This window comes from Lissotriton helveticus, chromosome 6, assembly GCF_964261635.1.
Source record: "Lissotriton helveticus chromosome 6, aLisHel1.1, whole genome shotgun sequence".
Lineage (NCBI taxonomy): Eukaryota > Metazoa > Chordata > Amphibia > Caudata > Salamandridae > Lissotriton > Lissotriton helveticus.
In genome coordinates, this window is record NC_136067.1 from 233069552 (window position 1) to 233094396 (window position 24845).

Genomic DNA, 24845 nt, shown 5'->3' on the forward strand with positions numbered 1-24845 from the left:
CACTAGAACGTCACTGGAACTTCTCAAAGTAAGGGAACTTGAGAAAAATAGAGAAAGGACTGGCCGGAGTGCGGCTGTGTGATATGTCGATATATGTCAACATTTGCAGCGCTGGGGTTATTTTAAAAGAGTGTGGTTCTCCTCTTCTGCTCAGGATGAGATAGGCGTCAATGTGATAGGTACGGCGCGTAAGAAGTGTTGGAATATAGGTGGGGGTGGATGGACATTGTAAAGAACGGGGAAGGGGAAGGGGGGTGGGGGGAAGGGGATAGGGAGGAGAAAAACACCCGCCTGTGTGAGGCAAGTGGCTCTAGGATGGGTGGAATGCGCACGAGTCTGAGAATAAAAGGTGAAGTAGCGGATCATAGAGCTGAAAATAAGCGAGATGAGAAAATACGAGAGTAAGGGTGCCAAGCCATGCACGTTCTAAAAGACAACATAGGCTGTTGGTAAAGGTATTGAAAATCAGGCGGGAGCCTAAGTAAAGGGCCAGGTAGTTAGTTAAGTAAAGGACAACGGCAGTGCAAGGGCCTGAAAATGGGGATAACGTGGCAATTAGAAGCCTGAGTAAAGGGCCAGGTAGTTAGTTCAGTAAAAGACAACGGCAGTGCAAATATGAAGGGCCTGAAAATGGGGATAACGTGGCAATTAGAAGTTATCACCCAGAAGGAGAAGGATGTGGTATGCCTCCAGTAGATGTGGAGACGATCAGGGGTAATGTGTTGTCGTGTTTTGCGTAGTTTTTATGTCAGAATATAAATATGAAAACGATGCTAAAAGGTTACACTCATTGACAACAATATTCATAGGCAGTACCGTATTTAAAGGAAATAATGAAGTTCATCCTCCGTATTTTGGCCATGCTTAAGGCTATGGGTTCGCATGATCCAGATTGCTTCTTGGCGTCTAAGTCTTAGTTCTCTATTTCCGCCTCTGGCCTGGGCTTCAATCATGTCTATGCTGTAGAAGGTGAATTTTTTGTTCTGTCCTTGTGAGGGGCATGTAGACATGTGAATCGCCATGGGGTAACGTGCATATTGTGTTTGGATTGCACGATCATGTTCTCTGATTCTTTCTCTCAAGGGTCTAATAGAGCTACCTATGTATTGGCTCTGGCAGAGACATTCAATGATGTAAACTGTGTATCTTGTGTCGCAGGTTATATTTGATTCATGTTTAAGGTGTCCTTTGAATGTTCTGGTGCCATGTTTTGCCCAACGGAACATGCTGCAGCAACCACATCTGTAAAAACCTTTTGATTTCACTGTGAGCCATGAGGGTTTTGCTGTGCGTGGCATAGTGGGGCATAGCCTGGTCCTAAGGTTTTTTCCTTTGTGGTAAGTGATTTGAGGTCTGTTGGTGATTGTATCTTTTAAGGCTCTGTCAGCCAGCAGTATCCCCCAGTGTTTGTTGAGGCTTTTCTTGACTGTCAGGTTGATGTCGTTGTAGTCCATGATTAGTCTCACTGGTTGTTTGTTCTCTTTACGCTTGTTCTTGTTTAGCAATGTCACTGATCTTTCAATTTGTTGTATTTTTCTCTTTGCTACTTTTAGAGTGTCTTGTTTATAGCCTCTTCTTGAGAAACGTTGGGTCATCTCTTCAAGACAATGTTCGAATTCTGTGTCCTCGCTACAGTTTCTTCTTGCTCGTACGAATTCACCATATGGGATTGTGTTGATTTGGTGAGCAGGATGAGAGCTTTCGGCATGCAGTACTGCATTGCAGGCTGTTTCTTTACGGAAAAGACGGCTATGCAGAACGTTGTCCTTGATGTATAGTTCTATGTCTAAAAAAGTCACATTTGTTTTACTGATATTACTGGTGAATTTCATGTCCATTTGATTTTGGTTGAGGTATTCACAAAATTCCACAAGAGAGACCTGAGAGCCTGACCAGATGAGTAAGCAATCGTCTATATATCTTCCCCAGTAGATTATATTGTCAATCAATGGTTTGCCCTTGTTACCCCAGATATATTCCGCCTCCAGTGCACCCATGTAAAGGTTTGCAAAGGAGGGAGAGAATCTGGAGCCCATGGCCACACCTCTTATTTGTCTGTACCACGTTCGGTCATATAGGAAAAAATTGTTCATCAAAATGATATGCATCATTGTAGAAAGCATTTTGGTATGTTCAAAAAAAGTGATAGATCTGTTGTTCAGACAATTGTTGATTGCTGATAGACCCATTTCTGGGTTTATGGAAGTATAAAGTGAGACCACGTCCAAAGTTGCCATGATTAGATCTGGTTGCCATTCGATGTCATTTAAGATGCTCAGAATGTGCTTTGTATCTTGGATGAAGGAGGGAAGATTTTTAACCATTGGATTCAGGAAGATGTCAACATACTGGGCTAGTTTTTCAGTTGGTCCGTCAATACCGGATACAATAGGTCTACCCGGGGGAAAGGCCTCTGTTTTGTGAATCTTTGGTAGGGTGTATAGGTAAGGATATGTTGGTCTTGTCACCCTCATGTACAATGATTCTTCTTCGCTGATCAGGCCTTGTTCCCTCCAGTTATTAAGGTGTCTATTAATCAGGATGGTAAGGGGTCCTATAGGGTTGTACTCTAAAGGCACATAGCAAGACATGTCTGCGAGTTGTGTCATGATTTCATTGTGGTAGTCCTTCCTATTCATGATCACCACATTACCACCTTTGTCCGCATCCTTGTTCGTTAGCTCCTGGTCTTCAGTAAGTGCTTTCAAAGCAAGCCTCTCATCTCTGGTGAGATTGTCAAAGTGTTTTCTTCTTTTATTGAGAAGTTTCACCTCCTCTTTATCAATGTCAGAAAGTACTAGATTGTAAAAAGTATCAACCGGGTTGCCGCCTGGTAGGGTGGGGGTCCATTTTGATTTGTTCTTCAGTCCGCTGTCTTGACTTTGATTTGTATCAAGTTCTAGATCATTCAAAAGATTCTCAAAGAAGTTAGGAGGGTCGTCAAAATCGGTGAGGGACAGAAGAAGGTGCGTGGCTTGTACATCTTTAATGCTCAAGCTGTTGGGCAATGTTTCTATTTGACTTTGTGGTGTGGTGTTCACAGGAACATCTCTGCAAGCAAAGTGTCTTTTAAGTTTTAATTTACGGACAAATTTGAATAGATCTATTCTAGCTCTACAGGGATCCCCTTTATCATGAGGATTGAAACTGAGGCCCTTTCTCAGGAGTGAGATGGTATTGGTGTCGAGTTGTTTGTTAGAGAGATTGACAACTTGGACCGCATTGTCATTAGGTCCTCCTACTTCTTGTTCCCTGACCCTAATTTCTCTTTGTACCCTCGTTGTACCGTTACCTATAATTTATAGCAGTTACCCCATACCACTTTCATTTCATGCGATGTAGAGCATTGATGTTATTTCTGAATCCGAATTTTACTGTACATACTATGTTTGAAGGCAATTGACAGCGGGGTACAAAATTTGATTACACAGGATATTTTAACTGTACTAGGCATACCTATACTGCTTATGATAAATAGCTGGTCACAAATTTTGAAGCGACACTGCATGCCACATACCACCCATACCTTAGCTATGCTCACAAACTTCGTCTCTGCATATATATATATATATTTGTTATGCTTTTTTTCTTTTTTCTCCTCAGGATATTACTAAAAGGTTTTTTTGCAATTCTACTTATCAGTGATTCTCAGCTTGTCACAATACCTTTCCCCACAAGACACTCACCATGTGGTCCGCCACTTGCGTGTCTGCATTTTAATGTTATAACACTGCACTTCACCACCACATACACACACTCACTTTGTATTCCATGTTTCACTAGGGTGTTATTTAGCGCCAAGAAACCGCTGGTGTATGCACGTTTTTACAAATAATTTTAAACTCAAACTCAAACTCAAACAACCTCCTAATCACACCCGGTCCACTGCCCCAACACCCTTTCGAGGTTTCCACATTCTCTTGGATAGGCTTTCAGCCAATCCTCCACGCACTCGACAATCATCCACTTACGTGGCCACCCACCTCCCCGTCCTAAGATTCCTCTCACTGGTCAACCCCCCCCAAACAGTATTGTTTCATCCTCTACTTTATTTCCCCAGCCCTGAAGAGTCACGGGTTCACCCCGATATTGACAAAACACGTGTCGGCTGGTTTTGTTGTAAAACAAAGACTCATACTGGATGAATAAACACCCAAGAGGTTATGAACATTGGAGTCGGATCTTATACTTGCTTTGACTGATTACGAAACTAAATCGATTAACTGGTGCATGTTGTGTGCATTTGACATTGTTGTAATGTATACAGAAGGTTGAGAACCTCTCTCCTTCCTTTCTCTGAGACAAGGGTTAGCTCAGATCAAACAGCACCAACCACTGATATTCCACGAATTACCCCCCTACCACTACCTGTAGAGCGCCATTGTATTTCTGAACTGCTCTATAACCCTTCGCTGAACTTTTGAGCATAGTATCCTTTGCCATAGACATATTGGAACTTGGTCATGCTGCAACATGGTCAGTCGCAATTACGTTCTATGATGGTATTAGGCTGGACGTTACAAAACGTACGTTCAGGCTATGTGCCTTGGCGTCTAATCAATACCACGTCACTGTTTTCAGAATTTAATCTCACTGATAAACTGATCAAACTGGTGCAGAGGGGAGCAGACTATACAGTGCTGAGCATTGAAAAACTGGAAAGATTGCCTTTAACTGTCGCTGAAAGACCAGCAACAGAATGGATAATACACGGAACAATCACTCTGCCTGTTAGAATTTTCCATTTTCAATATTGCTTAAAACATATACCATTAGGCATATATGAAAGGTTGGGCAAATAATACATAAAGACATCCTGGGAATTACCTTACACACTCAGATGTCGGAGTGGGGGGAAAGAAGTGTTTCTTAGTGGTAAAAATTGTGAAAACACACTAAAAGGTTCTCTTCTTTGTCAGGCTATTAACTTACACGGAGCCTGTGATGGTTCCTCCCACAACTTATCCTGCCACCTGTAAGGTTCACGAGCTACAGTGATTGATCCAATTTTTGGACAACTTTCAAATAGAAGTTACCTCATGATGAACGACCACAGCTGTTGTGGCATGTTGCCAGGTTTACCCTATCTCGTAACGGTGTCAGCCAGGGTCATTTGCTGTATGCAAGTATTGTTTCCTAAACCCAAGACAGACCGGGAGTCGCCATTATGGCCCTCACTGAACATCTCTTCTATACGAATTGATACTTTAAGCACAATGAAAGCCATTCTTTTGCAAAAAACGGTGCCATTGACCTCGGCCAAAGAGACGTATAATCTGCAAGTTGCAAGGACTTCTGCAGAGATACATGCCCTTTTAACAACAAATTGTCCTATACATTTCTCGGAAATGTTAAGTCGTATCTTAAACATGTCTGATACGAGTGGTATTGTACATGTATTTGAGACAGTTTTTCGGGACTGTTAGCACCTTTTGAAGCAGTCCTAGGCATATTTCCAAACTTCGTGCACTCTGTGTTTGGCGGACTGCCTCTAGTTTTGTGACTTGCAGCAGGGATACTATTTGTGCTCCTATTGCTGCCAGCCAAATCACCAGCGATACACAGTTCACGGTGGAGACACCTCCACTGGCGTAGTCCAAATTTTGGGATTAACTCGTTTGAGAGAATTAAATACCACATGGTTTATGTCATTTAGACCAATATGGCAAGATTGCATTTTACCTGTTCAACGATGCCTGCTATGCGGAGAAGAATGCATGTTAGATATTTGTCTTACACTACCATCAGTCCTGCCAATGAATGTTGATACTTTGGTTGGACCAGTAACGGCTCATGCACTGTGTTGTCCCCAACCACTACCAATCCTGATGACGGCATTCATTGAGATCTCACAGACGCAACATGCTACTGTTGAGGTACGAGAGGAACACGGCACACAGGTTCCTTCCAATTCGAACATTGCTAATGCGACCAACTCTGATGGCGATGCTTCACATCTATGTGCAATTGATCGTCTTGACGAGGTAATCCAACTTTCACCTGCAATGGTAGACAAATTCTTTACAAACTTAGAAGACTTGATGTTTTCCCCAAACAATAACACTGACTTTTGATTTGGCATGTAGTCTTCTGAGAGACTCTGAATTCGACCTTCATTTTTCCAAAACAGAGGGGCATATTATCAAGAAAGGCAATAAAATTATCGCCGCATTAGCGGCAGTAAACTGCAGCTAAAGCGGCGATAATGGCTTGATAATATGCTCTATGGAATTCCAATTGAAGCTCATGTTAGATGTCCTTCAAATCTAACATAGGCTTCAATTGGAATTCCATAGAGCATATTATCAAGCCCATTATTGCCGCTTTAGCGGCCGTTTTCTGCCGCTAAAGCGGCGATAATTTTATCCCGTCTTGATAATATGCCCCAAAGTTTTCTAACTTTGGAACTCTTTTTTCTATGATTACCTTTTTCTTTATATGCTTCGAATGAAACATTGCTTTAAATGCGTACAGCACAAATACTCTATTCGTGTACAACCAGTACCATTGCATTTTTATGTATTTTTTGGTGGGTTTTTAACACATCATGTTTAGATATGTTTTTAGGTGTCTAGAACTTAGTAATGTCGTACATAAGGAAGTGGATTGGGTGTTGTGTGGCGTTTTAGGCTGTGAGTGAATATTCCAGATTCATGCTCTTATATAGGTAAAATTCACATTGCTCTAATATAGGCATAGAAATCAAACCTTTATCTAGGCATAGCCCATGCTACCCAAATACAGGCATTGCTACTTCCATCCGTACCAAACGTCACAACGATTTCTTGGAAAACCAGCTTAAGCAGTCAGGGACTTCCCCTTGTTTGAATATTGATTTCTCCAAGAACTCAGTAACTTTACAATGAACAACTATTCCCAAGGGGTTCATTATGATGTTCATATGCCCGACTTTACGTCAAACTATGGCATTCCTAAACACCTTCAAGGTATAAATATACCTTCACTTGCTATAGCAAACTACGGTGGTTCGGAGCAGTTCGACTATCTACTTGCCCGACGTAGCTCGCTACAACAAGTGCCGAAGGAAGCCGACTCTCCAGCTGATGCACTGATCAGGAAGCTATGGTAAAGAAAACTAAAACCTATGCTACACAATACTTACTTCTTCCCGCGTACTAGAATTAGGTTAGGTACATTGGGGTAGGCGTATTTTAGAAGCACCAGTTGCATGTTTTAGTCTATGTTATTTATGTATGTATTTTTATGTGGCTTAGAAACCATACAATGCTCTTACAGTATTATTTCATATTACTGTTTACGCTGTACAAATTATACTTTGCAGTTTGCCAAACGATTGTAGCAGTTCACTTCTCTTGCATGAGAAAGAAGCCTGTTCAATAAACCTTTTTATTGAAAACGCGCTTCTCTCTATTTCTCTGCAACTCCGTAGAAACGAAGCATGCACGATTGACTGAGTGAAATACCTATCTATTGCTTCCGCGACTCTGAGAGATATATTCTTATTCTTGGGAAACAAAGTTGTCATGTTTATGCGGTTGTCAGAAACTAATTCCTTCTTGTCAATTCCAGAAAGTTTCTAGTGACCTCTGAGCTAGCTGGCACTCACAATTAAGTTTAGTACATTCGATAGAGACTTAGTCGACCTCAGTCCTACGCCGTATCTATAGGATATACTATTCCAATGCGCAGAGCCTATTGGGAATATAGGAACTACACTACAATGCTTTCATGCACAGTTTTTTTTCTTCCTCTCCGTATAATGGCCTTTTTCTTTTTGTTCATATTTCTTGTATCTGATCTGTATTGTTCTTGTAATTGTGTCAACATGTCTGGTATCACCTCTTTGAACTCCTCTTGGATGTGGAACTTTAGTCTTGATCTGCTTCTTCTGATTTCTTATGCGTTCTCTTTTCTTTGTTTTATCTTTTTTCTTCTTCTCGCTTTGTTCTCTGTTGGTGCTTCAATGACATATGTTTTCACTTTTTACCAATGTTTCTGTCCCGTGTTTTACTTAAAAACTGTTGTCATTGTGTCACCATTCCCATTTTTTGCCGCTTATCCCCCATCTCTACTGTTATCCGATGTTTGGAAAACTTGTAATCCTGATAAATTAGATTTTTTTTTCTAATGTATATCATACTATGTCCAGAATTGTTTATATTTTACTCACTAAATAAATGCTCCCAACTATACAATTCTCTGAAATAGGCTCCCATTTTATAACTGATGATGCCCCAGTTATTTCCTCTTTTGATTTTTTCAATTTTGACTGACAGATAGAGTTCAATAGCTTCTTATTTTAATAAAAACAATTCATACCTGAAGCTACTACTTGTTTACAAGGATGTTGTCACTTTAATAACTCCAATGATGCCTCTATTTCCAATCATTGGGATGCCTTTAAGGCCGCCTTTCGAGTTTTCACTATAGTTTACTCTGCCAGAAGGAAAAAAGGCTTAAAATCTCAATATCTCTTCCTCCTCCAATGCATAGAGACACTTGAACATGGTTACTTTACCCCTAGATCTTCATTTATGAAGCATGACTTGATGAAAGCTAAATCTGATCTTAACAAACTTGCCATTGTTGATGCCTGTAATATTTTACTTATAGGCAAATCTGATTTAAATCCGAGTCAGAATAAAACTGGTAAAATGCTGGCTAACTATTTAAAGATAAATAAAGAGCATAAGACTTTAGGTCCCATTACTAATGAGCTTGATAATTCCACACCGATCTCCGATCCAAATATATCTACCGCCTTTTAATCCTTTCATAATACACTATATACAAAGGATGTCACCCCTTCTACACTCAGTATACGCTCTTCTTTGATGACATCCTATACCACCATCTCTTGCAGACACATTTTCTGAGTTGGATGCTGACATTACAATTCAGGAGGTTTTGGCAGCAATTAAATCTCTGAAAAGAGCTAAGGCACCTGGTCCGGGTTCTCTATTTAACTTATTTTGTCTCTCCCCTTATTTTTGCAGCTAAATATTAGTAATTTTCTCCCTGATTCCAAAGTTAGTGGCTCCTTTTTAAAAGCCCTGATAGTCCTAATCCCCACTCAAAACAAAGATCCAAAACTCTGTAAAAATTATAGGCCCATTTACCTGATCAACTACGATTGTAAGCTCTTTGCCAAAATGTTAGCATCCTGCCAAGAAGCCATTTAACTTCTTCTTGTTAAATCTAACCAATCTAGCTTTTTAAGAATAGCCTATGTGCAGACAATGCCAGAATCTTTTCACATTCTAACCTTCACTGGTTTGGTTTTTGCCCGACATTTATTTAGTTTATAAAATTACTGTATTCCAAACCTCGTCCTAGTAGTTTCGATAATGGATATTTTTCTCCTTACTTTAATCTACACAGACATACTAGACAAGGGTGACCTGTTTCCTCTTTGTTATTTGTCCTTTGTTTAGAGCCATTCTTGGAAAACATAAGATGTAATTTACTTATATCTGGCTTCAAACAAGGCTCTCTGGAGGTTAAATTGTTTGCATATGTGGATGACATTCTAATTTATATGCCTAATCCTTTCACTTCTCTGGATCCCTTTTTACAAGAGATATAATTATATTCTAGCATCTCAATCTGGTGTTATAAACGTCATTTGACTAAAACAATACTTTACCATTGAATTCTCTTTACTGTCAATACAAGTATGTCAGCTTTACATGATGTCCCTCAAAGATACCTTGGCAATTGATTTTCTCCCACCAAATCAGACACACTTTGCAAAAACTTCACCGTGCTAAAATACAAATTGCAAGCATTACTCCTAACCTGGTCTCCGTTACATCTATTATGATGGGGGAGACTTGATACCATTACAATGATGATTGTTCCACACGTTCACACGTTCTTTATACCATCTTTATGTTACCTTTTAAAATCACTAGCTACTATTTCAAGTAAATTGGCTCAATTTGTATGAAATTCCTATGGAGCAACTAGCATCCACGTATTGCTCTCTCTAAATTCAAATGCCCGAGATGTGAAAGGGGCATTCAATTCCAAGATGTGGGGCTTTACCATTCCTTTTTTTTATGCACCAATTTGATGTTATAATTAACAACTGTCAAGCTCAATCTATTCCAATGTGGATTACTTTTGAATGTTCTTTACAGAATGGCTTTTCCTTTAAAGATGTCATTCATTTGTCAAACTTTACTTTTATCTCCAATACCCCATCTTAATATATCCCACCATTTACTTCACAAACTATTTGTTACTAAGATTAATTTCCAATAGTGCTTTTTGTCCTCCTCTATTTTACTTTATACGTTGAATGAAGAAGGGTATTATCTTTGTTTACCAATTGTGACAGATAATTATATTGTATCATTTGACTAATTACAGCTACACAATCAATTACCTTAATCCTTCTAAAAGGAATTTAAGCGGATGTCCTATTCTCTCCAGTGTTGCTTTACAAAAACCCAAATGATTTCCGACTTAACGACATATGTACCTGTTACATTTCTAGATACCGTTTTACACAACAATAGTCCCAAAGCTGCCTCATATACAAGGTATTAATGTCCTCTATTTCCATCAGAACTAAAAGACTTCTTGAATTGGCATTGGAAACTGATGTATCTCTTTCGCTGTCTCTACAATTCTGGGACAATATTTGGCTTACACTATTCAATATCTCTAAAACTGTTCGCATTATGCAGTCGCTCTCTTTTATCTACAATAAAGCAGCTCTCACTACAGAATCAGACGCACAATTAGACTCATCTTCTTCTTCTTTATGCTGTTCACGTTCTAAATATATTGGGGCCCGATGTAGGTAATTTAATTTTACCACTTCTTAAATACCGAATCATACCGATTCGGTATTTAAGAAGTGGTAAAATGTAGGGGGGGTGTAGGTATTTCAGAATCGGTAAATACCGAATCGTTGAGATTCGGTATTTATCGATTCTGTAAATACCGAATCGGTAATGCCCATTGATTCCTTTGGGCATTAAAGCCCATAGGAATCAATGGGAATTACCGAATCGGTATTTACCGATTCAGTAAATACCGATTGCAGCAAGGGTGCAGGGGGTGTCACTTTGACACCCTCTTGCACCCCAAATACAGGCATGTGTGCCATGTGGCACACATGTGGTATCGGGTTCTATCAGGTCTACATACTTGCAGAAACACTCGGACACCATAAAACAGAAGTTGGCACGGAAACTGAAAATGCAAAGAGACAAGTTTATTAGGACTCCATGGGGTGGTGGTACATTCCTACAGCACCCTTCGGCATTGCAAGAAGTATCACCCCGAACATCGGTGCGCGACCTCTTTTATACAGTTTAACAGCAATAAAAAGGTAGGTGGTATACTTTAGAACAGTTTTAGGTACATATAAGGGCATTTTTGGAACACAGCCAACATGTGGGAGGGGTTTAATACCACTGGTCAGTTGGGAGGAACATTCCTAAGGAGTGACCACTCTCTAGTCCAAAGATCAGATGTACGCATGCGCGAGACTGACCATTGCTAAAAATAGCCTGTTGCTGGGTAGGGTAAAAGGTTCATTGGCATGAAGGAAGGACGAAAGGGCATGCTGACCACGAGGCCGCATGTTCATACAAAATTGAAGCCACCGAATACAAAATGGCCCCCGCACGTTTAGTCAAGTTAACAGAAATATTCGTGTAGCTGAGCTTAACGCTAAATCAGGTACTGCCAAATTACGACAGACGACCCTTTTAGCGTTTAACTGAAGCTACCTCATAATGGAAGTAATCCGAATGTTCATCATTAATATCGATCAGCATAATTTGCTTGACTTCAGCATTACTCATCTGTACATTTTTAGCAATAGCTCGTTTGGATGGGATACAGGCTGTAATACATACAGTACATAAAGTAGGACCACATTGAATACATAGGCAACAGAAGAAAAATATCCCAATAATCACACATAGAACAGTTAGCAGTTTCCAACCCCAGGTACTAAGCAAAGCCCAAAACCAGCTAGAAAAAGTCCAAGTACCATTGTCAGTGTGAATTTCAGAGGCAATTTTTTGCAACCTAGAGATAGCATCATACACAGATGGTGAATTATCTGGCACATAAACACAACAACTACTTCCGATGATGCGGCATGCACCCCCACGATCAGCTAACACTACGTCCAGAACCATCCGGTTCTGAAGCGTAACGATTCTTGTAATCTGAAGCTCTTCAGTTATATTCCCTAAAGCGGAAGCAGTTTCATTAGCAACTGCCTCCACAACACGTGTTAACCGTCTAATTTTCCTGCTGTTTAGGGCAGCACCTACAAAAGAGAACAACCCTAAATTAAAATCCACATATTGTTGTAGTGAGGTGTCGGTTTGGTCGACATCATCAATACCCAATGTTCTCTTAACTCTATTCAATATAAAATCGTGATACAATACAAAATCATTATGGTACATAGGTGGGGCAATAAACACAGGGGGTAATACAAAAGATATATAACATGTACCTAACCATCCAAGAGGAAGACGATGATAACCTTTATTACCGCAAATAAAGTAAGTGTTTCGTGAGGCCACAAATGAAACACCATTGGGTGTATCAAAGGCAAGAGTAACATTGCATTCACTTCTCCCCACCGGAATTGTTCCCTTATTCCTAATACAAAGGTCTGCTTTTGTATCAATAACTGTAATTACATGTAAACTGGTCATATTTGTAAGTCTCTGATTGGTGAAGATACGAGGCGTAGATACATTGTCCGGTCGATATTCTTCCCACTCGAATTTAGTTCCTTCTGCTTGTGGATAGCCATCTCGATCGTTATAGCAAACCTTGTTCAATCGAAAAAGTAGTCCACCTTTTGTTGGCCATCTCAATGTAAAGAGAAGTGTGTACCAAGCATTACATGAACCATTGTGGGAAAATGGAAGAGGAATAAGAGTTGTTCCTCCTTTCTTTTGATGTCCCGGTAACATCCCACAAACCCAACAGTTGGATGTATTTGTCATATTGTGTGTGTGATGTAGAATTTGAATGAAACTGTTATTCAAGTAAGTCTGTCTATGTCTCTCCTCATGATAGGGCAAAGTAAAATGGAAATGTTCAGATGGAATTGGAGTGGTAGGCAGTAAATAGTCCCGTGCAGGAAACAGTCTTTCTATAGTCCAAGCTATTACTGCTATTACCACCATAGTCGTAGCAAAAAGAACTGCACCCAAAATTTTTCTATTTCTCAATGTCATAGGTGCCATAGTACAAAGAACGAAAGTTTCAAAAACCAAACTAAAAATAAGAATATGGTGCTGAGAACCGAGGCTGCCGCTGGTGTCTTCTCCGGGATTCAAGACGGGTGTCGCTACACTGGACAGAACTGATCCCCCCCCCCTTGATATTCCCGGCTTCCGTTTTCACAAACCTCGGAACGGTTACCAACCAGTCACAAAAATACAAAAATGTATTATTTCCTTGGCCGTAGATTGTACTTCACTCTGCCAGAAACAGCGTGGTCCGGGAAGGCTCCCTCCGACTCGTTGGGCATAACAGCTGGGCTTTTCTCCGCATTCAAGATGTCTCTGTAATCGGACAGCACTTCAGGGTTCACCAGATCCGGAGAGACACGTCGGCAGTGCGTTCAATGGATCCACCGCTTCTTATTCGTGACTCGCACAGCCGTTGCCGGCAGCACTTGTTCAGGGCCACGCCATCTCAGCTCCAAACTGCTGGATCTCTCAAACACCCGGATCATGACATGGTCGCCAGGACGAAGATTGTGAGCCTCTCCAATGGAATTGTCGGGGAGCGCTTCTCGAACCTGTTGATGAATAGAAAGTAAATCATTTGTTAATCGTGCCAAATAATCGTTCATCATTATACAAGGCACATCATGTATCAAACGAGGCTTTGGAACTCCCCAGATATTCATGGGCCTTCCAAACACCACCTCATAGAGTGTGAGGCCAGTTCGAGAGTGTGGCACTGATCTAATAGACAATAACGCCAATGGCAAAGCATCCGGCCATTTCAAAGACGTGGATGCCACGAAATTTGCTAGCTTCAGCTTCAGAGTCGCATTATACCTTTCTACTAGACCTGCTGACTGCGGGTGGAATACAGCGTGGAATTTTTGTCTAATTCCCAATCCTTTCAGGACATGCTCCACTATCTTCCCAACAAAATGAGGACCATTATCATTCCACAAGAATTTACAAACACCATAACATGGGAAGTACTCTTTGAGTAATATCTTAGCTGCTGTTAAGGCTGTATTGTCCTTTGTGGGGTAGGCTTCAACCCATTTACTAAAAGCACACACCACCACTAAGACATACTTGAGGTTATTACAGCGCTCCAGTTGGATATAGTCCATTTGGATATAGTCCATTTGCAGTACTTCGAATGGTGCAGTAGGTGGAACAAACCCTCCTTTAGGAGTAGAGGTCCCTTTAGCAGGATTGTACTGTAGGCATATCAGACAGGTCTGCACTACTCTCCTAGCCGTGCTGGCAATCTCAGGATGCTCCCAAACTCGTGTAAGCAATTTCGTAATTGCAAGAGCTCCAATATGTGCCAGCCCATGCGTCATTTGAACCATTGCTTGCAAGTAAGCAGCAGGTAATTTCCATTTCTCCATGTCTTTGCTTCTCCAACAACCCTCATCATCCAATACTCCCTCTGTTGCCCATGTTGCAAGTTCTACTTTAGATGCTGACTTTTGTATGTCTAGAATTTCTTCTCTAGCATCATGCCATCGCTCGGCTTGCGATCTCACCACATACATAGGGGAGTCATTTTGCAACATGGCAGTCTCTCTCGCTATGCGGTCTGCAAAAGCATTTCCTTGCCCTATTTTGTCTGTCACTTTCTATGTGCACTACATTTTATTATCGCCACCTTCTTTGGACATAATAGTGCATTCAGGAGGTCGCATACCAACTCTCCGTACATGATGTGTGTTCCGTGTGAGGTCATAAACCCTCGTTCCCTCCAGAGTAGGCCAAAATCGTGCACTACTCCAAAGGCGTAACGACTATCAGTATAGATATTCACACATAGACCAGCGCTTAACTCACATGCTTTTGTTAAGGCTATCAATTCAGCCGCTTGAGCAGATTTTTGTGGTATTCGTGCTGTTTCTACCACTGTCTTAAGTGTCATGATCGCATAGGCTGCGGAAGCCGTACCATCTGGCAATCTCACACACGATCCATCAACCCACAGTTCCCCATCTACATCAGGAAGTGGCGTGTCCTGTAAATCGACACGACCCTTTGTTTGTTCGTCAGTCAGAAAAACACAATCATGTTGTTCTTCCTCCTGGGTCTCAGTAACAGGATATGGCAATAAAGTAGCGGGATTCAAAGTGGCGCACCTCTTCAATGTAATGTGTGGCGCCAACAGTGTTAATTCGTATCCCGTTAAACGGGCACTGGTTAGATGCTGCGTTTTCGTTTGGTTCAGCAAAGCATCTACTGCATGGGGAACTAACACCAACAATTTGTGTGACAAAACTATTCCCTCACTCTGCCGTATAGCTACTGCTGTTGCTGCAACTGCTCGAAGGCATCCAGGCAGTCCTCGAGCCACAGGATCGAGTACCGCTGAAAAGTATGCGCAAGGCCTCTGTTTATCTCCGTGTAACTGTACCAAGACTGACAATGCGCACCCATCCTTCTCATGTACATACAATGTAAAGAGCTTCGTATAATCTGGTGTACCTAACACTGGCGCAGAACAAAGAGCTTGTCTCAATTGTTCAAAAGCATTTTGACATTCGTCCGTCCATTCGAGGGGGAGTGGTGCAGTTTTGGACAGCAACGCTAACAAAGGTTTTACAATGTACGAAAATCCTAGTATCCATTGCCTACACAAGGACGTCAAACCTATGAAAGCACGAACATCCTTCTGCGTGCAAGGAAATGGTGTATCTAAGATTGCTTGAATTCGGTCTGATGTTATTGCACGTCCCTCCTTAGACAAAAGATGACCAATATATGTCACTTTTGGTCTACAATATTGTAGCTTCTTCCGCGAAACCTTGTGATTGTGTTCCGCAAGGAAAGAAAGCAGGGAGAGTGTACTCTCCTCGCCATGCTCCTGTGTGTCTGCTGCAAGCAGAATGTCATCAACATATTGGATTAGTGCCACCACAGACTGCAAATCAAATGAATCAAGTTGTCTTTTCAAAGCCTGACTGTAAATGCTAGGACTTTCTGTGTAACCTTGAGGAACTCGACAAAATCTATAAGATGTATTATTTAATGTAAAGCCGAACAAATATCGGCTATCAGGATGAATAGGGATTGAAAAGAAAGCGTTTTTCAAATCAATCACTGTAAATGTAGTAGCCGTGGGTGGAACCAAAGTAAGTCAGGTGGTAATGTCAGATACTACTGGATACTGCGGTACAACTATCTTATTAATTTCCCTCAAATCAATAATAAAACGATAGATCTTAGTATCTGTGTCTTTCTTTAGGATCGGAAGAATTGGACTGTTGCAAACATTATAGGGAACTTCCTCCACCACCCCTGCCGTTATCAAGTCATTCACAATATGTATCAACGCTATTTCGCCTTCTCTAGAGATCTTGTACTGAGGAACACGAGGTAAAACCGCTCCCTCCTTCACAGTAATGCGCACAGGAGGAATAATCATTTGACCCACATCAGTATCGGAAGTAGCCCATAACGTACTTGGAAGGGAAGCTAATGCGTCGGCCTCTTGCATGAGGTACGATCTCTCAATTTCTGGGTAGTTTTCATTCAAAATGACCCGCACCCCTTCAGGGGCACAGCGTATTGTTGCACGAAAATGCTCTAGCATATCAAGTCCCATAATATTATCTGGTGTATTTGGAGATAATAAAAACGGACATGGGGCAGTGAATTTATCAACATGAAATGTAAGGGGTTGAGACAATGGGCTTAGTGAAGGTGTTCCATCGAACCCTATTGCTGTAATCGTTTCGCCAGACAGGGGAGCCCTTGGAACCAAGTGTTTAGACAGAGCACTACGAGTAGCTCCTGTGTCGACCAGAAACTGATCAGTAGAACCCAAAACATGTGCTGATATATATGGACCCCTTTGATCGACTGGTACTTCAACCGATTCCACACCCCATCCTACGCAATCCTATGCATATCTATTATCCTGTGATTCAGTATCTTCTCCTCCAGCTAACTGGTATTGATTCCGCCGATCAAAAGTATTATGTTCAACCTGACCACGACCCCTCTCTTCAAACCTACCACGATCATTCGCTCCACCTCTTGATCCTGAATAACTATTCCGTGACCTTCCACTTCCTCGACCCCTCTGAATACGCTGTTCACGAAGTACCGGACAATCTGCGAGCCAATGTCCAAACTGCTTACAGTATGTACACTGATCCTCAGAAATGTCGGAACGAGGGGGAGACGTAACGTACGATCCTCGTCTACCCCTATTGTTCCCTCTCGATTGCGTAGCACAAACCTGTGCCAACATCACTTTCGTCTTTAGGTCCTTCGCTTTCTTATCACTACTTTCTTTAGCCTCTAGTTCCTGACGTTCATAATACTGAGCCATAGTTAATAAGGAGGCAGGCGTTGCCGTGGTCCATGAACTTTCACTAGCCTTTAATCGCTTTGCAATCTCCGGTAGGATATTAGCCACATACTTATCTACGAATAAGTGCCTGCCCGTGTCCTCTGTTAATGATTGACCACTGTAATCATGGAATGCTTCCTCAAAACGTGAAAAGAAATCAGAAACCGATTCGTCTGACTTCTGCTTACAAGACGCTAACACTGTCCAATCTATTTTCTTAGGGGGGACAAGCGTTTTTAATTTATTCAAGATAGCTGTTGGTAATTCTAAAATCAACTGACACGGTTTACATGCAGGTTCCCTATCTGAATCAGCTCTCACTATGTCCTTCCAATCTGCACCTAATATCGTTCGATCGTCAAACTTACGAATCACCCTCCACATATCAGGAGGCAATATCAGCCCAAAGAAAAGATCGATATCAACTAACGTCATAATACACGAAGAAATAGCACCCTCCACACCTTCATAGAAAGCTGCTGGATTTTTACGGGGGTCAGGCAAAGCGTTCTTAAGTGCCATAACATCTGCTCTATTCCATGGCGTATAAACCCAATTATATATAAAATAGCCCCTTGAATCCTTAGATGTCTTATCCTCATCCGTACCATCCCCTTTTGGAGGGACATACAAAGGTGCAGCTTCCCGCATAGGCAAAACATTAATCGCAACACTCTTATCTGATCCATAGATAGGGCACACTCGGGAATTTTCCGTCGATCCAGATGCTGATTGCTCTGATGCCTTGTTCGCCGCTCGCAATCGTGTCGCCTCATCTCGTAACTGAACCAACCGTCGGAAGAATTCGTCCGCATCTGAAAGAGCAAAAATACCTTTACGAAGATTCTCACGACCAACTGATATATCTTTAGGTTCCAACTCAGGAGAGTGTTTTCTAAACCGCTCAACAACTTCATTCGTAAAATGATTTAAAAAATTACAACCGTTCCTTGTCAGACCACTGACTCATAAGATCATTAACCCCTGACACAGTTATAGTATCACTGTTAAGTTTACGAGCAACCGAACGTAATTCCGTCATACGCTCGGTATGTAACCTGGTACGCTGTTTATCCTGGTTATCCTCGTCCGAGTCCTCATCCGGAGCCGTAGGCTGAACATACGGAGGCGGGCAACGATCTAACAATGAAAAATCATCTAATTCATTAGTAAAGACAGGATAAAGAGGACGTCTAATAGGAAACTGACCATTGACCTGCAAGTTACGTTCTCGACTCTCTTTCTCTTTCTGTTCCTGCAATTCCTTCTCCTGTAGCTGCAAAGCTTTATCCCGAGCAGCCTTTCGCTGCTCTTTGTCCGCCAAGGCTTCTGCACGCTTCATTCGTTCACGCACCGCTTTCTCCCACATACGCACACAATCAAACATATCCTGTCTAGACCTGCGCTGAAACAAACACTGTTCTACATACTGGACTTTTCGCAAGTCGAATGACCCATGTAGTGGCCATTGCAATTCACGATCAGGTTTAGTGTATTTGTGCCATAACGTGCTATACATTATGGGAGGAAGGCCAAATTTAATGTACATTTCGCGATTAGGAGTCCCCTCTGGGGGAGCCGGCTGAGATTCATTTAATCGATAAGTGGCACTATTTCCAAAGCAGCACATTCCTCGGAGTGTGCTGAGAACAGGCATGTTCCAAATATCACGGAAAAACGTGATATTACATAAAATGGCACTTAAGGGTACTTACGCACGATGTGCCGTTCAAACAAATTCAAAAGCAGAGAAATATCCCTACATGCCTGCCTATGTGAGGTGCACTCCACATATAATTCAAATCATAGGTCCAAACGTTAGCTAACTCATACAAATTCAAATTCAAATTCAAAAAGCCACAGTAAGTGTCAATAGACTACCTTACCAAACATAAGCTTACCAAATATCTTCAAAAATGTCCAGATTCCAACTGCCAAGTTCCGTAGCCGAATCAGCCAAAACAGGCACTACACGACAAGCCAAACGATCAGAATCTCAGTCGAGGACCGGCGCCACCTGGAAGGTCAGATCAGAAGGAAAGGAAAAACACCGTGGGTACCAAGACTCGGGTCACTCAGTGGCAGTGTACGCGTCCATAGCGAGTTTCCAATCCTTCGTCGTGACCTCTCCTTCGGGCATCCGAGTCGTCGATGAGTCCCTTCGTGGTCGGCAATTGTGGTATCGGGTTCTATCAGGTCTACATACTTGCAGAAACACTCGGACACCATAAAACAGAAGTTGGCACGGAAACTGAAAATGCAAAGAGACAAGTTTATTAGGACCCCATGGGGTGGTGGTACATTCCTACAGCACCCTTCGGCAATGCAAGAAGTATCACCCCGAACATCGGTGCGCGACCTCTTTTATACAGTTTAACAGCAATAAAAAGGTAGGTGGTATACTTTAGAACAGTTTTAGGTACATATAAGGGCATTTTTGGAACACAGCCAACATGTGGGAGGGGTTTAATACCACTGGTCAGTTGGGAGGAACATTCCTAAGGAGTGACCACTCTCTAGTCCAAAGATCAGATGTACGCATGCGCGAGACTGACCATTGCTAAAAATAGCCTGTTGCTGGGTAGGGTAAAAGGTTCATTGGCATGAAGGAAGGACGAAAGGGCACGCTGACCACGAGGCCGCATGTTGATACAAAATGGAAGCCACCGAATACAAAATGGCCCCCGCACGTTTAGTCAAGTTAACAGAAATATTCGTGTAGCTGAGCTTAACGCTAACTCAGGTACTGCCAAATTACGACACACAGACATGCCCTAAGGGCATGTCTGTCTGTCACATGGCACAGGTATACATGCACAGATGTGCATGTACACCTGTATTCGGTATTTTATCACCCAATAGGATTGGGTGGTAAAATACCGAATTCTGAAGGCCTGTAGCACTGTAAACAGTGCTACCTACATCTGGAATTTACCGAATCGGTAAAATTACCGATTCGGTATTTTACAGAATCGGTAATTTTACCGATTCGGTAAATTTACAGATTGTGCAAAATATTGCCTCCTACATCTCAATCACCAAATACCGGTCGGTAACAGCCGAATTCGGCCGTTACCGACCGGTATTTGGTGACCTACATCGGGCCCTTGGTTCTTCAATCCATATTAGTTATACAACTGTTTTCTTGTTGCAACTTTTTGAACATGCGTTTAGTCTAAATGTTTAAAGATTTTCAATGAAATGTACCACTCACATTACATAATGTTGTTTTAGGTTTTTTACGGCCACATTTTGATCATTTACCTCCCAAACCTCTATTGTTTGATCTTTCATCACACTAAGGGGCCCATTAGGATGGCGGGCGGATTGCCCCCGCCAGGTTGGCAGTAGCCACCGCCGGCCTGGCGGGGGCAATCCGCCCGCCATCCTTGCCCTGAAGTTCCCCCGCCATATTAGGATGGCGGGGGTGGCCGCGGCGGACGTAGACCGGGGTGGAAAAGTCCTAACATGGTGGCGGTGTCTATTAGACACTGCCAGCCATATTAGGATGGTGCAGAATGGATGCCTTTCCGTGGCGGCAGTGCCGCCATGGAAAGGCATGCGGTCTTCACTTCGGGGGCCCCCTGTGGGTCCCCGAAGTGAAGTAGAGGTGGAGGTTGCACACAGGGGGTACCTGTGGTATCCCCCAGCCTTTGCATTGACAAAGCGGCAGGCACCGCGCGGTGCCTGCCTCTTTGTCAATGCAAATGCAACAATGCATTTTTAGCATTGTGGCAGACGGTGCTGAGAGCACCGCCCACCACAATGCTAAACATGCATGATGCGCCCACCACTGTGGCGGGCGCATCCTAATCCCCCCCGGGACCCCCGCCCTTATGGTGGGCGGTCCCTAAGACCGATAGGATGGTGGGCGGGCTAAGTCCGCCCACCATCCTAATGACCCCCTATGTGTTGGAAAGACTTTTCTAAACTGTACTCACATGGTGGAATTTTGTATGTGATTAACACAGAATACATCCTGTATCTTCTTTAACTTGACATCAAAAGATTAATTCTGATCTATTTTGGTTCCCCTTTTATACTTTGCTCTCTCTGCACTTATCAATCTCTTAACTTATTCTTCTCTTCATCTCTTCTTACTCCATATCTTCTTTTTCTATTTTGTTTATTTTTCTTGCTCCTAAATCCTTTCTTCTTTTTCATTTTCTTTACAAAAACAAAAAATATATTTCTCAATACATATGTTTTTCTTTCATGCCTACAATGTTCTTAATTTACAGCTATTTATTCAAATGTTATTTATATTATGATTGCTGCCTGTTTCCACAATAAAAAATATTTAACAAAATAAAATACTTTATTGATGTTATGTTACACTGGTGTAAAACATTTTATAATCATAAGCCAAGTCATATCTGCATTTAAGTTAAACTTGTTGTAGAAATTATGTTCACAAATTGTTTCTTGTTTGCACCCAAATATAAATTAGGAGGGTATAAATCTTTGTGAACACCTTCAGAGTAGACAGAGCATTGTGCTAAAATAAACATTCTCTAATTATGAATAGTTTAGCTTAATTATGTGTATTTCTAAGCAAGTGTGAAGAATACAGCAATGCTGTAGTATTCAAATATCAAGAATTGTACAGATGATCACTATCAGTTTGAAAACAAATGTGTAAGAACATACATAAAAAGCAAACCCTATTAAGAAGTACATTTGTCACCATGAGGGTAGAATTAGATCCAGAACAGAGATTATGAATATTACTTTTGATCCAGTCTTTTTTCAGCAGCATTCCTGAAAATACAATTATTCTTTTGGCCAAAAATATAAATAAACTCCACATACTTAACTTAAACAAAGGCCCCCAATCCAATATTTTGAGTCACCAAGGGTTGTGACAGCTAATCAGTCCCCTGGAAACAATACAACCTACTTTGTTAGACATAGATTTATCACTCCAACCATAGATGGTATATTATTCTGTATCTACAATTTTTGAAGTAACAAAATCTTATATTAATTAAGTGTCTACTATGCCAAAGAGAGCCATACTCTCAGTTACAGAGTCTAAAAAGCTTTGCATTGGGATTTCTTGTGCCATGTGATGAAAATATAGTCAAAATATGTTAATGTCTTAGGCCCCATTTTGACTGGTCTCTTAATGCTGTTGAGGCCAGTAACAGCAGTTACCCCATTAGAAGTGTAACATAGTGTTGAGAAAGTCTGTAAGAAAATGTGGAATAACTGGGGGATTGTGTCCAGAATTATTGATTCCCTGATAATTTCTAATTTTTAAGGGGAATCTCATTGTCCATATCCTTTTGAACTGATTTTCTCCACTCGGGAATTTACGATACCCCCGGCATTGGTAGTTGCATCTGGGTCACCTGTAATGAAGGCCATGAGTCTGATAACTGTAATGGTTCTTGGGTAGTATAGGATTAACAAGACAACTTCGGATGCCTAGACTGTTATTTCAGAAATGTAACCCCCTATACTTCTAACAGTCAGTATAGTCATTTGATTTCTGCCTGAAAGCTAGCTTGTTTTATTATTTGCTTTATTCTCTGTTTCTAACCCTTTAATAATTTATACTCAATAATTCCAAATTTTAATGGTGACATTTGTAGCATTCATCTAATGGGAAGTGCATTTCTTTATTATTGTGGTCTAGTATCAAGATGCATCTAAGAGTTGTACTGCACTGAGGAAAATAAAATGTAGACAAAAGTAATATTTCAGGTTTGGTAACATTGATACAGGGGTTAGGTGGATAGCACTGGTCACAGGGGGGACGTGAGGGGACAAGAGGGGCTATACAATTAGAGTGCATCAGTTGAATGGAGGCCTAATGTATTCAAATAAAGGTGGCACATATAATACAGATTACTGTCACAGCCAGAAAATAATTCTCCTCTATAAATCCTGAACAAGGTTATTTTGCAAGCATGAAGATGTTTTGTGATGCATAATAAAGACAAGTGGGACATAATTCACATACCTCCTCTGCCAATGACATGTGCTTTTGGTTTGGTCACAGTTGGTTCTGTTTCATTACTGCGGGTGCACAACTGAAAAATAAAAACAAGAAAGTAAAGCTCTTCATAACAAAGGTGTGAAAGGGAACTGTATTAGAAAAATAAGAATTGTATTTTTGAAATACCATATTTATTGCTTGTGAAACACAGAAAACATTTAGAAACATATAGTAAATATGTAATGCATTTGTTTAACATTCGGGTTAACAAGCATGTGCCAGAACTATTATTAGATTGCCTACAGACAAGTTTCAGTTGTGTGGTAGGAATTCATGTCATAATACACAGTGTACGCCCACATGTACACACAGATACATAAAGGGCTTTTGTATAGGTCTGGATGTAATTCAAATTAGCTGGTGACATGATTCACTAAGTTGGGACACCCAAACGTGTCCATTGCTATGTTCTGTTCTGTTGCTTTGTACAATGCACAAATCCACTGAGCGAGTACCCAGGCATTTGAGTAGGTGTGCATGTATGTGGTTCCCAAGGTACTTATACAAAGAGGCAATTCTTGGGCTCCCTGCAGATCTTAAGTGAGGAGGAGGCTCTAATGTGTTGAGGGAGGTCATTCCATGTCTTGGGTACAATGTAGGAGAATGGGCGACCTCCAATTTTGCTTGTATGGATGCAGGGAGTGTGTGTAAGTGAGAGTGAAGCTGGGTGTATGTGTCTTGTGGGTTAGTGAAAGTCAATGCGGTTGTTCAGGTATTCTGGTCCTGGGATGGATAGGCCTTGGTATTTCTGCATGATAAGTTTGAAATGTCTGCGCTTGTGATTGGGGAGCCAGTAAAGCTTCCTGAGGTGCACTGTGATGTGGGTGTGGCATAGAAGGTCAGGTATGTGTCTTGCGGTGGTGTTCTAGATGGTCTGGAGCTGTGTAGTTCTTGTTTTGAGGGTTTGACGTAGGGAGTGTTGCCATAGTCCAGCCTGCTGGGGATGAGTACTTAAGTGACAGTCCGTCTGGTGTTTTGAGGCAACCATTTGAAGATCTTTCACAGCATGCATATGATGTGGAAGCAGGAGTTGCACACTGCATTGTCTTGAGCTGTCATGTTGGGCTTGTCATTTAGGATGATACCTAGATTTCTTGCATTGTCTGTGGGGTGGCTGTTGGCCATCAGTCTGACAGCCACCAGGTGGAATCCCATAGGGAGATCGTGTTGCCAAAGACAGTGATTTCCTTCTTGTTGTGGTTGAGCTTCAGGAAGTTGGCTTGAATACAGTCTGCTACCATGGTCATGCAGTTGGTGAAGCTGGTTGTTGTGGTGGTGTCTTGTCAGT

The 24845-nt window shown here is 41.6% G+C and overlaps 1 long non-coding RNA gene across 1 annotated transcript in view; it reads right to left on the minus strand.

Annotated features, from left to right (window-relative positions):
- Positions 1-23591, minus strand: part of LOC144761312 (uncharacterized) — a 73602-nt gene extending 50011 nt beyond the window's left edge. Inside the window, exon 1 of the long non-coding RNA XR_013595669.1 lies at positions 23522-23591. This is a non-coding gene — a long non-coding RNA (uncharacterized LOC144761312). The remainder of the gene's footprint in view (positions 1-23521) is intronic.
- Between the last annotated feature and the right edge of the window lie 1254 nt (positions 23592-24845).